Raw genomic sequence first — 17,534 nt, forward strand, 5'->3', positions numbered from 1 at the left:
CAACCATCAGAGATGGTTAGAGAACCGTCAGCGAACACGTAATTGGAGAGCAGAAAGATCGCAAAAGGATTCAGTAAACACGTCAGTCGTTACATGAGGTCCAGAGATCAATTAACCGAAAGTTGGGTATAGACTGCGAGAAGAATACTGATCTTGATGCTGCTATTGCGTCATTATGAAGCGTGCTTAAATAGACTATCATTGTGACAATGACAGCCCGATGCTGTTGCACCTTCAGGCTGTTTTTGCTGGCAACATGCTATGATGATAAACACAGCCAATGAGAAGCTTGTTTAACCAGCCAATGATAGCAGATCTTATAAGACAGATTTTTGTGAGTTTGTCACGTCTGGAATTTGAGCATTACATGATGATTGCGACTCATCTCACAAAGTATACTGCACAAGGAATACTGTACTTGTGCCAGCCTATCGACAGTAGTCTAAATGTTATGTAGTTTCTTCAAAATGTTTTTGTTGCTATGGGTTTTGTAAGACAACTTGAATGCATTTCTGTACAGACAAGTAACACTTCATCTGTTGAGCTGAAGGTTAAAATTGGACAATTCTTGCTAATTGAAACTTTTGACAATTGAGAGTCACTGAAACTAACACACACACACACACACACACACACACACACACACACACACACACACACACACACACACACACACACACACACACACACACACACACACACTTGCATATATATGAAAAAAAAGGAAAATACCATGATTGGATTCAAAGTATTTTCCTTTTACCTTCTTTTGTTTTGTTTTGTGCATTTCCTTTTTTCTTTCTTTCTTTTTAGCTTTACTATTTGAGGTTGTTTATCTTCTTCTTTCATTTGCAGCCCAAGGCTGTGGGGTGGCATCATTGGCCAAGGGCACAGATGTGCTGCTGATGCAATGCCCTGTGCTGGTTAGAGCAGAAATTTGTAATTTTCCAATGGTGCTGGCAATAGCTACCCTATTCTTCACGAAGGACACCATGGGGTCTTTAATGTCCACCAACGAATGCTCGCAGACAAGACACCCATTTACCATCTATCCAAGGTACGGCACACACATTGATGAATCACCATGCCTGTGAAACACCACGATGACAGTTTAGAACTGGGTGTATACCTTGTGTGTACCTTGAAAGTGTGTGTACCTCTCATCCATCCTGCCTCCCAAAGGTTGTTTATAAATGGTATTGATACTATTACTATTGTCACTATTATTATTGATATTATTTTTGTGATGAAAAACAACAAAAACGTGAAACATTAATCACGCCAATGATTGTACATTCATTCAACATAGAACGTTCCATAAATAGACCACAATTTGTGTCGCAGTCCACTAAAAATTCGATATAACAAGAGTGAGAATTGCTTTGCAACACACGTCCCCCTACCGATGTGATTTTTTTTAAAGTCCAAAAAGGGCATAACTCTGTGGAAAAAATGACGAAACGCCCTTAAAGTCGAACTTGTTCTGTAACTTATCATAATAAAGCCATGTACCAAGTTTCAGTTGAATATGATAAAGGGTATGGGGAAAAAAAAGTCTGAAAAATCACAGGTGAGACGGACGGACAGATGGAGAGCAGACCTATAGCGCCTCCGGTGAAAGCGGTCGGAGACTAATAATTATTAGTTGATTATTAGTTGTTAGTTTTATATGAATTATGAATCCATATGCATATAATAATAATAATGCAGGACGCTGCATATGAATTATTAGTTGATTATAATCAACTAGATTTGACTTACAAGGGAGTATCTGTCAACTTAAATCATTAGCGATGTAAGTGTGATGGACCAAATGTCCATTTCCCCGTGTTTTTGGGTTTCCCTGTAGTTGAATTCATTAACAAATGATCCTAAAAAACTGTGGCATTCATCAAAAGCTGTACTCTTTCCAAATGATCCAGGGTGTCATCGTTCTTTGAAAACCGTTAAAAAGCCGATGATTTGTGAAAAAAAAAACACATTTTTGTAGGTTGACAAGAAGATGACTGCTTCAGGTGTAATACCACTTTCACACATTATTTTAAGAGTGCACATCGGCTGGCTGTGTGACGTGCAGGTATTCACGTAGAAATATATCTGTGGTATTTATTCAAAAAAGGAAATAAGTGCGTCAAATGCGTGGGCAAGTAATCACTCGTGCGTGTGGTTCATGTTTCCATTTTAATCGGTTTGATGGAAGGTGATACATTGGTTTGCAGTTATGCCAAGTACCTATACTCGAACTGACCTGCTTGCACTGCTATGTTATTTATACCCCTGTACTGCGAATTTGACTGGATATATATATATTTTTAATAGTGCTGTTCCTCTTAAGAAGATTGTGTTGGAGTACAACTAAGTAAAATGTCAGTTTATTTTCATACCTTTTGAAGATGTCACAGAATTAATTTTTTTAAATCAGCATTTAATGGTAAAAATCTGGAGGTTAAACAACCTCATCACACATGTTTTCCACATCAAGCAACTTGCCAGAGCTGTGGATCAGATTGTTGAGCTTTTAATCAAAAGTTTATCATGTTAAACTTAAAAAAAAAAAAAAATCAAAACCGAACCTTTCAAATTATTTACCTGTGAGCAATTCGAGTAAACTTTCTGCATGAATTATTTGAATTATATACGGCTGAACTTTTTAATTAAAAAAAATTTTTTTTACAGGGATCTACTGCTCATGGAGGAGATTGTACATATATCATATGGAGGGACAAGGACATTGGGCAACAGCAGTGTACTTTGACATGAACTACAAGGATATTGGTAGGCAATGGTCAAACACAGATAGTACATGAGCCAGGGGTCAGATGTGAAAACTCACATGCCAACACATTTGTTTAAGAACATCACAGTCAGGGTTATTACCTCTGCCACCGAAGATGGATGAAGGTTATGTTTTCACCCCTGTCTGTCTGTCTGTCTGTCTGTTTTGTTGTTTGTGTAGAGGATATCTCAAAAAGATGTAGACGGATTCGGCTGAAATTTTGGGGAGAGCTTGGGTATATGACAATGACGAAATGTTTAGATTTTGGTGAAAACCCGGATCTGGATCCTAGAATAGCAATTTTTCACCATTGAAAGATTTGGCCAAAAACAACATATAGTAGTATTTCTGAAAAAGTTGTGGACAGATTCGGACAAAACTTGGTGGACACGGGTGTGTGACAAGGAAGAATTTATTCGAATTTGGTGAAGATCCGGATCTGAGAATTTTTTTAAAGTGATTCTTTACCATTGAGTGATGGGGCCAAAACAATATACTGTATAGCAGGATATCTCAATAAGTTTAGGATAGATTCGGATGAAACTTGGTGGATGAGTTGGTTCGGTGACAAGAACAAGCTGATTCGATTTTAGTTCAGGTCCAAATCCAGATTCGACCTATCAGTGGAATGCAAAATGTAAACTAATCAGCCTGGCGGAGGTACGCGCTCTACCGAGTGGTCATTCTAGTATTTAAGAAGAAACTGTTCAACTGGCAATTTCCTCTTCTTATATACCAGGACGCTTTAAAGAATGCTGTCGTTTGCATTATTTCACCCTTAATTTCTGTTTAACAAAGGTTGACCATCTCCTTGTGCATGGCACACTCATTAAAGAGGCAATATATTTTGTTGTTAATTGCATTGGAGCCCTAATGGACCAGCACAGTGGGATGTCACCACACATTACTTCCCGAACTCCTGCTTGTTTAACCCCTTCAGCAGGGAATTCCTTGAGGCTGTCTGCAATTGGCCCACAGAGGCACAAGACACCAATCGGTTACCAAACATGCCTTAGATTTGTGCGCAAAACATGCTCCTGCTGTGTTTGAATGTCTTTCTTAGACGTGGCATCTTCCCATCTCTTGTTGTAGGGCAAGCCTCCCGTTGTTATAACTTTCCATCCCTTGAAGGCCACCTGGCTTGTTTCTGTCACTATAACATTTATTCCTTTTTGACTGGTTGCACAGCATTAACCTTTGTGCCAATAAAGTGCGAGATTAAAATGTTAACTCACCACAAAGCTCCATGATGATGGAAAGGAAAAAGGTTTTCCTGGCATTTCAACACAAGTGCAATTCTTTTATTATTTATTTGGAACCAACAGGTCGTCACGGCTCAAAATGAGTAATAATTGGGTGAAATCGGCTGACAAACCACCAGGGGATTGTGAAGATGCAAAACTTGGCCTGGATATAAATACCAAGGCAAAGACTGCATTAGCTTATTCAAACAAAAGTACTCACCTGTATAACATGTGTTCTACAAATATTTTGCCTAATGAAACACAAACGTTTCCAGATAAACCTTCATCCATGACTTTCAATGCCTTGGTGAATGTCTTTGGAGGTGCAAACCACAAGTTAGTGGATTTCAGCCTGCTCCAAATTGCACATAAAATGAGCAGCGTCATGTTGTTTTAGCTCTTTGAATCAGCAAAATGGCTGCATGTTGCACAGTTTTGTACGCCTGCATGGTCTTTACAACTAAAGATGTGCTTAAGGAAATAATCAGGCAATGGTCCTCGAGTCATAATTAAGTTGAAAGAAAATGCACATTGTCACAAGCCTTGTGTAGTAATGAGCTAGCAGCAATTCCACTGATGATTTGGTGAAAGATTTTCCTTTGTGAGGAGCTGTTGTCTCGTAACCTATCTTTACCTCTGCCACTGAAGGTGAAGGAGGTTATGTTTTCAACCCTCTCTGGCTTTGTTTGTTTGTCTGTTTGTTTGTCCATCTGTCTGCAGGATATCTCAAAAAGTTGTGGATGGATCCAGATCAAATTTGGTGTGCAAGTTGGGTGTGTGACAAGGATGAACTTATTAGATTTTGGTGAAGATCCGGATCCAGATCTGACACCTAGAATTTTAAAAGTGATTCTTCACCATTGAGAGATGGTGCGAAACCGATATACACACACGCATTTTTAAGGCCACCTTCCCTGCGAGAGCAGGGGTTAACCTTGTGCCCCATTACAATCTTCTGTCATGGTTCCCTTTTTATTTGAGGCAATGTTTTATGGCCAGATGCCCTTCCTGATGCCAACCCTTTTAGTCACCTCCTACGACACGTATGGATACGGTGTATCTCTTCTAAACTGGGTCACACACCGGTGATAGGGCTAAATCAATATACAACACAATATCTTAAAAAGTTGTGGACCGATTCAGAAAAACTTGGTGGACACGTTGGTTGTGTGACAAGGAAGAATTGATTTAATTTTGGTGAAGGTCCGAATCCAAATCCAGATCTGATAGTTTTTTAAATGATTATTCAGCATTGGGAGATAGGGCCAAAAACGACGTAAAGAATAATATTTCAAAAATGTATTGGGCCCGATATGTTCTCATGGATCAGGCATTACGGGGCGGAGGTATGCGCTCTACAAAGTCCCCTTCTATTTACTTGCTGTCGTAGCCAAAAATATTGGCAACCTTGCACTTTTTTCAAATAATGCACCATTTCTTCCAGAAAATTGTTGAAATTAAAAAATATTTTGGATTTCTTTGGTTTGTAGTTGAACAAAACAAAAAAAAAATGCTGAAAAAATTCCTAAATCTTAGCTTATCCCACACAGAAATCCTAAAATGGCCCAGACAATATTATTGGCACCTTTTAGAAGTTGTTAGAAATAATTAGATTTCAAGCAGGTGATTCTCCTTTACTTTGGAATTGAACTCACCTGTGGTGAGTTGCATGTGCCTGCAATATAAAAATCACTCATTCAACCAGTTTGAATGGAGAAAAGGAGTCATTGTGCTGTTTTGTGTCACTGTGTGTACTGCAATGAGCATGGAGAAAAGAAAGAAAAACAGAGAATTGTCTGAGGAGATCAGACACAAGAGTGCAACCAAGCATGGACAATCTCAAGGCTACAAGTACATCTCCAGAGACCTTGATGTTTCTGCGTCCACCGTCCGCAATGTTATCAGGAAGTTTAAGGCCCATGGCACTGTAGTCAACCTCCCTGGACGTGGCTGCAACAGAAAACTTGATCGAAGATCTAAGTGAAGGATTGTTCGAATGGTGGAGAAAGCACCTCGATCAACTGCCAAACACATTCAAGCTGAGCTTCAGACACAAGGGATGACAGTTTCAACGCACACCATCCGTCGCCAACTCAATGAAAGGGGATTCTATGGTAGGAGACCCTGGAGGACCTCACTTCTGAGAGAGAGAAAAGAGAGAAGAGACCCTGACTGGAGTTTGCCAAAACACCTGAACAAGGCAAAATCCTTCTGGGGGAATGTCCTGTGGACAGATGAGACTAAATTAGAGCTTTTTGGTAAAGGACATCATCTTCATGTTTACAGAAAACAAAATGAAGCCTTCAAGGAAATTAACACCTTCCCTACAGTCAAGCATGGAGGAGGTTCAGTGATGTTTTGCAGTTGCTGTGCTGCCTCTGGCACTGGGTGCCTTGAATGTGTGCATGGCATCATGAAATCAGGAGATTACAAAGGCATTTTGGAGCACAATGTTCAACCCAGTGTCAGAAAGCTGGGTCTCCATCGAAGGTCAAGGGTCTTGCATCAGGACAATGACCCAAAACACACTTCAAAAAGCACCCAGGAATTGTTCAAGACAAAATGCTGGACTGTTCTGAAGTGGCCAACAATGAGTCAAGATCTAAATCCCATTGAACACCTGTGAGGAGATCTGTAAACAGCAGTTGTGAGAAGGTCCCCTTCAAATCTGAGAGAACTGGAGCCGTTTGCACAAGAAAAGTGGGCAAAACTGCCAGTAGAGAGGTGTAGGAAGCTCATTCATGGCTCGAGGATGCGCTTGACTGGTTATTTTGTCCAAAGCCTGTGCTATAAAATATTCAGTCTCGGCTGTCAATAAATTTGTCAATGCCATTTCTTTTTATTTTCTGATTTAAAAGGATGTATTAAGTTCTGAATCAAAAACAAACGTTCTGTAATATTAACAGTGAAATAAAGAATTGGGGAGACAAAATAGTTTTGTCAATTTCAACTTATTTTTGGAAAAAAAAATTGAGAGTTATTTGAAAAAAAGTGCAAGGGTGCCAATATTTTTAGCCATGACTGTGGATAACAGCAATGGATAATTGGTCACAACCAAGGATTGTGAGTAATTTGCAAAGTTTATTTTGTGTATGTCCATATTATCAATTCCTAAATATGTTCCAGTGTTCACTTACAGTTAAACTGCTGCAAACCTGACAAAAGGAGAAGCCTTCATTTGACATGCAACATGCAAACAAGAGTTCTCGCAGCGCAGACAGTTACCATGAAATAAAGAATTGTGGAGACAAAATACTTTTCTCAATTTCAACTTATTTTTCGAGAAAATTGTGAGTTATTTGAAAAAAAGTGCAAGGATGCCAATGTTTTTGGCCATGACTGTTCCAAGACTCATTCCTTTCTGAACAAAATCATTTCTATTTTTATTGGTGAAATTTTGTCTCGTGATGTCAAGGAATGCCGCGATGTATTTGGACACTCCTAACCTCTTCTCAGGTCATGATGCTTTCTTTATTCGTTTTTAAAATATGGACTCTTTTTTTTTCATGTGGCAAACATCAGTATCTGGTGACTGTGCCCTACCCCTCACACTGGTCCCATCCCTGGCCAACTAAAATGGTCCCGCTCGAAAGTGCTGGTTCGCTGGTGAAATCAAAATGTTGACTATTTTCTTTGTTGCATCAAAATCTTGCTGACGTTGCACCATTTTTCTGCATCATTTCATATGTTTGTTCTCTTATAAGTTTTCTTAAGGTCTGCTCAAGTTTTGGTTGTGCCAAGACGTCCTCTTGAGCTTCTGTTATGTCGCTCCTCCAGAATAGCCACATGCATTTTCTTTTGGTTATCTACCACCAAGTACTAGTTCCTTTGGGATTCTCCAATTTTTGAAGGATACTTTTCTCATCTTGCAGCATGTCATGTAATGTATAAAATTTAATTTCTAGACTGTAGTGGGATATCTTCTCCCATGAGGATTCCAGGTGATGAACGAGAAGTCTTCGATGCTGAAGCACTCCTCTGCTGTTGTCACAGCTCTCAATCAAGGTCCTTCGTTGTAATAGCAGCTTGACAGCATGCTTCCACATTCTCCTTCCTGCTACACTCCTTTCATGCAGAATCATCACCTCAAGATGTCTGTTACCATTTTCCCTGCCAGGATAGTTATAATTGCCAATTCACATATGTAGTTGTCTTATTAGCCTCTTAACACTTTGAGGAGCCATGTGGAAGGACTGAAGAGCTATGTGGTCAATCCAAATGAGAATTGTTCCCTCATATAAATGAAGGAAATGCAGTTCACTGATCACTGCCGACATGTCCTCTTTGGTCACATCACTGATGTAAAGAATATCAGATGCTGGTCTGATAGTTGCATCACCGCTCTGTCACATCCTTACCATGTCTCTCCAGAACGATCAACATGCCAATCATTCTATCTCCTGTGATCAAAATCTGGAAGAGGTCCAATCTTTTAAAATCCAGGCTTTAACTCGAGCTCTGACCTTTCCTCAGTAAACCTTTCCAAATAGGCTTCCAAAGCCAAAAAGCATTTTGGGCATTTTCTGCATGGCCAAATCCTTCCCTGGAAACCCTAAGCTTTTCACAGCATAAACAGCATTTGTCCATAGTACAAAGGATTATTACTTTCCCTTGTGGTACCATCACATCACACCTCTCATTCACAGATGCTATTATGACCAAAGTTTTGAACATGTTGGGATTAAACACCCAAAGTCTCAGGCACAGCCTGTTGCTGTCTCACTACACATATGTTGGTGTTCTCTCAGTCATCTACCACTTATTAACTGGACTTGCACCCCTACCCTTTCACCCCTCATACACACATTCATCTCGTAACCCTCTCCCTGTTAACCCTCCAAAGTACAGTCTTTCTGTTCATCTCAATCTTTTGTCCCACTTATCTTTTGTCCTGATTGTGGAATCGTCTTCCTATATCTGCCCAATACTGCTCTTCCTTCTCATGGTTTAATATGTTAGTTCCACCACCATTTCATGTCATCTCCCATAACTATCCTTGATCATATACATTGGCCTGCAAAAGTATTCACCGCTGACCAATAATGCCACATTTAGATGAATTACGAATTATGTAAAAAAAAAAAAATTTTCCAAATGAACATTTTTATTCATAACTGAAGAGATCAAATGAAACAATATTATGGAGGTTACATGTCAGGAATACCTGCAAAAACATGTACCAATCAAAATTCACTGGTTACAAAAGTATTCAGCCCCTTAGGTCAGTACTTGGTGGAAGCATCTTTTGCAGCAATGACTGCTCTGGGTCTTTTGGGGTCGGTCTCTACCAGCTTTGCGTATCGAGATGATGAAATCTTTGCCCATTCTTCACGTGAAAATTGCTCTCATTCTGCCAAGTCTGATGGGGATCGTCGATGGACTGCGATCTTCAAATCTCACCTTAAATGTTCAATTGGGTTCAAGTCAGGACTTTGGGCCACTCAAGAACATTTTATTTTCTTCTTATTCAGCCACTCCAGTGTGGTTGTCGCTTCGTGCTTCAGATCATTGTCTTACTGAAATGTGAATCTCCGACCCAGTTTCAGATTCATGGCTGACTCGAGCATGTTTTCATCAAGAATTCTCCTGCACTTTGCACCCACCGTTCATTGTCCCTCCCTTCTTCCCTGAGAAGCTTGCTAGTCCCTGCTGATGAAAAGCAGTCCGATAACATGATGCTGCAACCACCATGCTTGAAAGTAGGGATTGTGTTCACTGTACAATGTTAGGCTTGTGCCAGGCATAACGCTTTGAATTTACACCAAAAAACAATTTTTGTCTTGTCTGACCACAAAATCTTTCTCCACATGCTTGCAGTATCATGGACATGCTTTTTCACAAACTCCATATGAGCTTTTAGATGGGTCTTTTTAGTAAATAATAGCTTATTTCTTGCCACCTGTCCATAGAGGCCAGCTTTGTGAAGGGAATGGGATATTGTTGATTGGTGAACACTGACCCCGATCTTGGACATGGAGCCTTGCAGATCTTTCAAAGTCATTGTTGGATTCACAGTAATATCCCAAACCAGTTTCCTGCTTGCCTGGCTGCTGAGTTTGGATGGGCGACCTGATCTGGGTTGGGTCTGGGTGGTATTATGTCTTCCACTTCTTAATGATGGATTACACCATACTCAAAGAGATAATGAGTGACTTTTAAATCTCCTTATAATCCTCCCCTGAACGGGGCTTCTCCCCCACTTTATGTCTGATTTCTTTGGAAAGCTCCTTGGTCTTCATGATTGCCTTGTTGGCTGACCAAGTGAGTTGTACCTTAAAACTTCTTAGATAAGTGGAGAGGCCGAATTTTTAAAGTTAAACCACTGATTACACACTGGTGAAACCTGTTATACTTATTTTGTAACCTTTCAAAGAAATCATTTGTTCCTAAAGTGATTTAGGGTTCATTAGGTAAAGGGTTTGAATACTTATGCAACTGAGAATCATCTGATTTTCTCTGTTAATCAAACTTATTCAGATTTATATGCATTTTTTAGCTTTATCACTTTGGAGTAGTTTGTGAAGACTATATATTACGTTTGATTTGAAAGCATCATGAAATAAGCTCAGGTGGCATCAAAATGTGAAACTTTTGGAGGGGGGGTGAATACTTTTCCCACTATATGCCTTCCGTCCCTCTCTCACATTACATTATTGCCTGCAGTGCTCTTTACTTTTGCTGATATTGTTTGTTACAATATCATCTGTTTCCATCTGTTTACAATATCTGTTACAATATCAATGTCCATCTGTTTCAATCTGCCCGACTGTCAGCATAATATCACTCAATCCTTAACGTTTTGTATTACTACTAAAAGGTGCCATGCGTGTGTCCGTCCATCCGTCCATGGGCCACGCTTTATTTTAAAGGCTTCCTGCTGTTGTAGAATAATGAAATTGGTGCAGTTGGAAAGCTAATGATCAATTTGCTTAGAAGAAATAATTAAAATATATAAAATGTTGTGTCCGTTTTATCACAATTTTGCTTTTTTGCAGGAGTTGACGGGAACCCTATATTTTTGCAAGAGTTGGCAAGAACCCAGGAGCAATGATACCATTTTAAAGTAGGAACCCTCGAGAATAAAGTGTGATGGACATGGAAGGAGCACACAAAATTATATATTGTTACGGCCCAGGGTTCGAGGTTCGCCACGAGGGGCAGCGCTCGAGTTCCTCCCGAACACCCAGTCCTGAGGCCACTAGCCACGGGGTTATCTGCACCTCGGCGGGTTGCTAATCAAGCACGAATGCTGATTGGTACTGCCAATCCTGGCAGGGTTATCATTACTTCATGTGTTAACTTTCCTTTGGACGACAATATCAAAGGGGGGGGGCAGTGCCCTCGGTGTGTACTTGCTTTATCTTAACTGATCAGGTGCAGCCGGGCAGAGCTGCCAAGTACGCACCGGCTAACATGTAGAGTCAATCGGTGGGAAAACTTCCCAGATAACACGACCTACAGACTATGCTGGATCAATGGAGGAAAAGACGCTATGAACTGGGTACATTTGCAATAACAAATAATTTATTTACAGCAAACGGTGAGGAAAGGTATGTGGCACAAGCAAGCAATGGTTGTAATACAAAAAAAATTGTACAGGAGAGACAAGCAAGGATTGGTGAGGTACATCAAAAGACAATACAGTTATATACAAAATAAAACACAGGGCAGAGCGATACCAATCGAATACTTCCACAGTCTTATTTATACTAACATAACAAGCACCATCAGAAATTTAACCAAAGAAATTCTGAATAGCAAAGGAAGATGAGGAAAGTACGAGGTGTTTGCGACCTCTTGATTAACAGGCGGGGCTAACGAACCCATGTATCCCAGTCGCTGAGGAGAGGGAAAGAGGAGGAATTCTAAGGTATGTGGTCTGAGGAGGTGCAGTGAGGTGCAAAATGATAGGTGAATGAGGAGCAGAGAGGAAACTGAAAAAGGTGCATCTCTGTGGAGCCGACCTGAAGGGGAAAACCTTTCTGGACTTGACCAGGTAATCACAGAGCTCTTTTATGATTATGCGACCACAGCAGACAAGATGGAAAAGAAAGATGAACATGTGAGGAAATAGTTCAATCAAGGGAAAGCGAGTCTGTAATTGTTGATGCTGCGGGTTTGGTCTTCTGACTGCTCGATCTGGTGCCCGGATCTCTCGCTTGCCAAACACTCCCCTCCATGAACTCCATTTTGCCTCTGCTCTGACCTGATCACTCCCTTCTGCCTCTCCCTCCACCAACAAGCAATATCATGTAAACCACGAGCTGAACCATGAGCAAGTCACGAGCTGAGCCACGAGCCAAACGCCACATGGTGTTTTATAGTTACTTGTCGAGGGAGGAGCCTAAGGGTAGATCACAACAAACCACAGGAGTTCCTCGTGCCCGCATTGGTGTCAAGACGATTACTCCTGTGCTAGCTATGCCCGTACATGGGTACAGCCTCGAAGATGGCCCAATTATGTTCTGGGCTTCCTCACGCAACAGAGCTCCATACTTAACATGGTGCTGAGATATTTGGTTGCACTTTCCGGGCGCGAACGTGGGCTGAACCCCAACAGGGGTCGTAATTGAGCGGAATGCTAGGGCTATTGACACGATGTTGAATGGAGTTTAACACCCACTTGCACTCCGAGTTAGATGCCTGAACGTCCAGAGTCCAAGTGTCTGTAATGGTACGCCGCATCCATCATTTCCTGTTACTCCAAAAGGCAGTGATGGGCGCCTACCATGGCTGTTGTTGAGGCGAGGGTAGCAGTGAGTTATGGCATGGTGGTTGTGGTCAGTGTGACCACTCCTTGGCTTTTTTCACAAGATCTTGGCTATTCGTTGTTCACCTTGGCGTCTTGGTTTTCTGTAGGTTTTCTTGGCGTATAGGTTTTTCTATTATCATCGCTTTTCCGAAACCTTGTGAATTCTTGGCTTTTTTCATTGGCTCACCTTGGCATTTATGAAAATGAGGAGTGGTCACACTGGTTGTGGTTGAGGCATGATCGTTGTTTGTTGTGGTTAAAGCAGCAATGGCAAATGTACAGTGAGCTTGGTTAATGTTTCAACGGTGTGGTGATTATTGCAAAGGCGTTGTGAGGTTGTATGAATGTTGTAGCATTGATGGTTGGAGTGAATTGATGGTTGAGGTGCAGTTCCCGTTGAATAATGGCACGGGATCCAAATGGGAAATTGGCGCGCTTATGCAAATGAACTGCAGGTGTCCTGTTTGTTGTGAGTTTTGGTGTGCATGTATGCATGAAGGAGAGGTTTGTGTGTGCAGAATTAAGATGGGAAAAGAAGGATGAAAAGCTCCCTAATCCCACACAACGCATATTGACCCATAAACCCATTACACAATAGGTGGGGCTACCTGGAACGAATATTAATGACCTTACTATCTCGTGGACCACAACACGTTGTGTGTCATTGCCTTGGGGAATGACAATTTAGCAGAATCGTCACAATATATACATAAAGTAATACTTCTTGAAGAAATAGAATATATATATATATATATATATATATATATATATATGTACACAGAAGGAGCACACAAACAACAATCACTGCCACGATGAGAGCAACACCAACAAAATGTTATAAAAGATCCTTTTTACCTCCGCCCACCGAAGGTGGACAGAGGTTATGTTTTCACCACTGTCTGTGTGTGTGTGTGTGTGTGTTTTTTTTTTTTTGTGTGTGCAGGATATCTCAAAAAGTTGTGGATGGATTTGGACAAAACTGGGTGGACACATTGGGTGTGTGACAAGGACGAATTGATTTGATTTTGGTGAAGATCTGGTTATAAAGGTATATGTTCTTCCGAGTGCCCTTCTAGTTTCGCTTGTTTTACCTCATTTTTACAATCTCTTTGAGACTCACTGATAGACATGCAATTTATGATTGTGAAGCAAACATGCTGTCGTTTGATTAAATCCATCAGTACAGCGATGGGTCTTACATGCGAGTACACTTGAATGAGCCTTAATTTTGTATCAGAAACAATACTTAAACTCAGATTAAAAAAAGACTGTTTTGTGTTATTTGCTTTCCTGAAATATATAAACACCAGCCCCTTAAACGCTCACATCCTTGTTTATAATGAATTCACATTAGAATTAATCTAATGATATAAAGCTGAGTTCATGTCTGTGCGTCTGTCTGTCTGTCTGTGAGTCATAAAATCCGTACATTCTACAGGCCACGCCCTCCAGCCATCCAGAAATCACCGCCATCTTTTTCTCTCCACGACGCTCAGATTGTTTTAAAGGCCTCATGTATATTTGAACACTGGACAACGCATCTTTCTATCATTAAATGAAGATACCGTTTTGTGGAAACAAAGGCATATTTTGATTACACCTCATAGTCAGGAGGCCCAATGCAGAATAGTGTACGACCCTGCTGATTCCGTGTTAGAATAGTGCAACAGGTGTAAATTGACTGTCCAGACACACAGAAACGTGAATCAACTTGTTGCCAACTCTGGATATGGATAGTATGGCCGCCATGACAGTTTACAAAATGATCGCCATTAAATACACTTTTCGTCATATTTCAGCCGCAAATTGACATGAAATTACAAAATTAGGGTCGATTTCCATGTTTTTGAGCATGCCTGAGCTGATGGGAGTATAGAAAAAAACATTGCTCCATCCATTTTCTAAAAATAATATGACTTGTTTTTCACTATATTATTTTTAAAGAAATGTTCAGGCTCGAATTAGAATGTCTGATTATACAAACCACAATCAATGAATTTTACAACTTTGCTATAAAATGAACCTAAACTACATAACTGTGTGTTTTTCTGTTACCCAGGACTAACTGAAAAATGAAAGCCGCAAGATTTCTCACAGGGGGTTCAAGGGATCGAGAAGAAGAAGAGGATGTAGACTGGAATAAATGCTTTATTTGCCAGGACAGTTCAAAAACTAGCAAGTCAACGCCACTTCGAAAGACTACAATCGTAGCTGAATGTTGCAAAGAAAGAGAGAAATATAATGACGCTAAATATGTTGACTCATTCTCAAGAATCAGAAAATATTCTGTACCGGAGCACGTCGAAAAGATTCAATGGCACAAATTCTGCTATAGTGACTTTACTCACGCACAAAAAATAGACAGACTGAAGTCAAGGATTCAGCCACAATCTGTGACTTACGCAGAAGAGATACCCACAACATCAGGTTCCTCAGAGAAATACCATGTCCCAAAGTCACTAAGATCCGCGCACAGCGCTATGGATTGGTCAAAATGCGCTTTCTGCCAGACTGACATTCCTGGAAAAGCTGGTGTCCTGACAAATGTTGAATTTGATCACACATCATCCAGGATGCTGAGTTTGGCCCAATTTGACCCCACCATGCATCACAGGTTTGCAGGTGTTTCAGACTTGATGGCAGCTGAAGGTAAATATCACCTCAAGTGTTATGTTTCTTTTCGCAGAAAGTATAAAAAGGAGAGTGGAGAGAAAAACCAGTCTCCTGAAAGCATCTGTTTCAGAAATGTGATGAACCAACTTGAGAAAGAGCTGCAGAAGGGACATGTGTTTACCCTGAAAAACATCTGGGAACACTACAGCATGCTGTTATTGAATGATTTTGGAATTGAGGCTGGAGCCTACAAAGCTACAATTTCAAGCAGAAAGTGGAGGTTCACTTTGGTAGTGACAAGGTGACATTCGTGCAGCCATTGGATGTCACAAAACCCCTCATAGTTGCGTCCTCAACTGTGACAAAGTTTGCCATGAGAACCGCCGTGAATGATTTATCTGAAGAAGGTGAAAGTTCTGAAGAAGATGAATTGGCCCAGTGCAGTCTGCCTCATCATGAGAACGAAATCCTTAGGTGGATCTTCAGAGTGGGTATAAAGATTTACAGTGACGTAAAACACTCTCCAGGGCATAGCATTATCGGTGGACTGAACACAGAAAATGCAGAGCGAATTGTACCTGAAACCCTGTACATGCTTGTAAAGCTTCTTTGTGGTGGTGACAGCACTGACAAGATGGACAATGAAGAAGCGGATGAGACAGATACCAAGAACAAAGTACCAAGAACAAAGATACCAAGAACAAGACATTATTCATGTGGCTTCAGGAGGCAAAAAACTGACCCCCAAACACCTGGGCCTTGGCCTTGCTCTTCACCAGGCTACACGCTCAAAAGAGCTTGTCAATCTTTTTGATGCAGCTGCACACACAGTTGGGTACGATACAGTGAGGCGCATTGACACAGCAATTGCCAATGATGTTATACGATGCTTCCGAGATAATGGAAATGTCATGATCCCAAGGAGCTTTCTCAACATCCCAACTACCACAGGATATTTGAGATACTCTAATGACAACATTGACATAATTGAGGAGATGCTGACTGGGTCTGGCACTTTTCATGCAAGTCAGTGCATGGCCCTCAGACGCAAGGGAGAACAAGAGCCAGTGATGGACCTTCAGATTAAACCTGGCCGCTCCAAAGTTCTCAGTGCCCCTCCTGAAATGACAAGTGTCCAAGAGACCAATATGACCAACTTGAAGCCAGAACCTGTTTTCTCTGAACCACTGCAGCATACATGGTACTCACCCGTTGAACAGAAAATCAAAGCAGCCAACACTCAGGAGCTTGCCTGGATCTTGGCCAGATCTGACAGCTGTTGAAATAACCTTTGACTGACTGTAAACCCATCTCCATCAATAGTGCTAAACATTTTCTTTTTCACATTTGTTGCTCGTATGTGCATTTTCAATTTCGTCTTTAAGTTGTCAATTATGTGAAAAGTTGTGATCCAGTACAAAAATAAAGCACAAAATAGTGTTCCTCGTGTCAGATTACATAGTATTTCACAATCATGACAAATTTCTGGCTAGTACAATTTGCAGTAAGAAAAAGACTAAATCTGATGGCGGCCATTTTGATTACTGTCATGGCGGCCATAATATTCAGATGCAGACTTGGCAACAAGTGGAACTAGACTTGGTCATGCCTAGACTCTTCAAAAACACCAGTTGCACCATTCTAACATGAAATCAGCAGCGAACCTATTTTCTAGGCGAGCTACAGATTTTGGCTTCTAGACTATCAGAAGAGGTAATGCATGTTTTATCCACAGCGATCATGGCAGCAGTCTTACATTCAGCAGTCTAACATACACTGACCAGTGAAGGTACGTTAATTCTCATTTTATGCAGAGGAAAGAAAATAGTGATATTTCATGAAAAAAAACAACCTTGTTGGACGTCAAACGCAATTACTTTCTGTGTGCCAGACAGTGATGTGTCGCTTATACCTCAATGTTTGCTCATCAGAATTTGTAATGACTGTTTCAAGCAAAAAATCCCTTGTTTGCTTCCGTGTGAAGTGTAAAAAAGACGTCCCTACACATGACGTCATCACGCAGCGATGTCTGCAATAGCAGGAATGCACTAATAATTGGAGCCTTTTTTTAATAACATACTAAAACTCATGGGCAAATGATATGATCAAGGGTAGAAAACTTATTTGCTGATTAATATGAGGGAGAAGA

General features: G+C 40.7%; 1 long non-coding RNA gene across 1 annotated transcript; it reads left to right on the forward strand.

Annotated features, from left to right (window-relative positions):
- Positions 1 to 828: 828 nt before the first annotated feature.
- Positions 829 to 17,079, forward strand: LOC147017278 (uncharacterized). The gene is made up of 4 exons (XR_015049423.1): positions 829 to 1,057; positions 2,677 to 2,775; positions 13,716 to 13,820; positions 14,832 to 17,079. It is a non-coding gene; the product is annotated as an uncharacterized LOC147017278 (long non-coding RNA).
- The last annotated feature ends 455 nt before the right edge of the window (positions 17,080 to 17,534 follow it).

This window comes from Eptatretus burgeri, chromosome 11, assembly GCF_056783735.1.
Source record: "Eptatretus burgeri isolate ZD-2024b chromosome 11, Ebu_testis_v1, whole genome shotgun sequence".
In the NCBI taxonomy this organism is placed as follows: domain Eukaryota; kingdom Metazoa; phylum Chordata; class Myxini; order Myxiniformes; family Myxinidae; genus Eptatretus; species Eptatretus burgeri.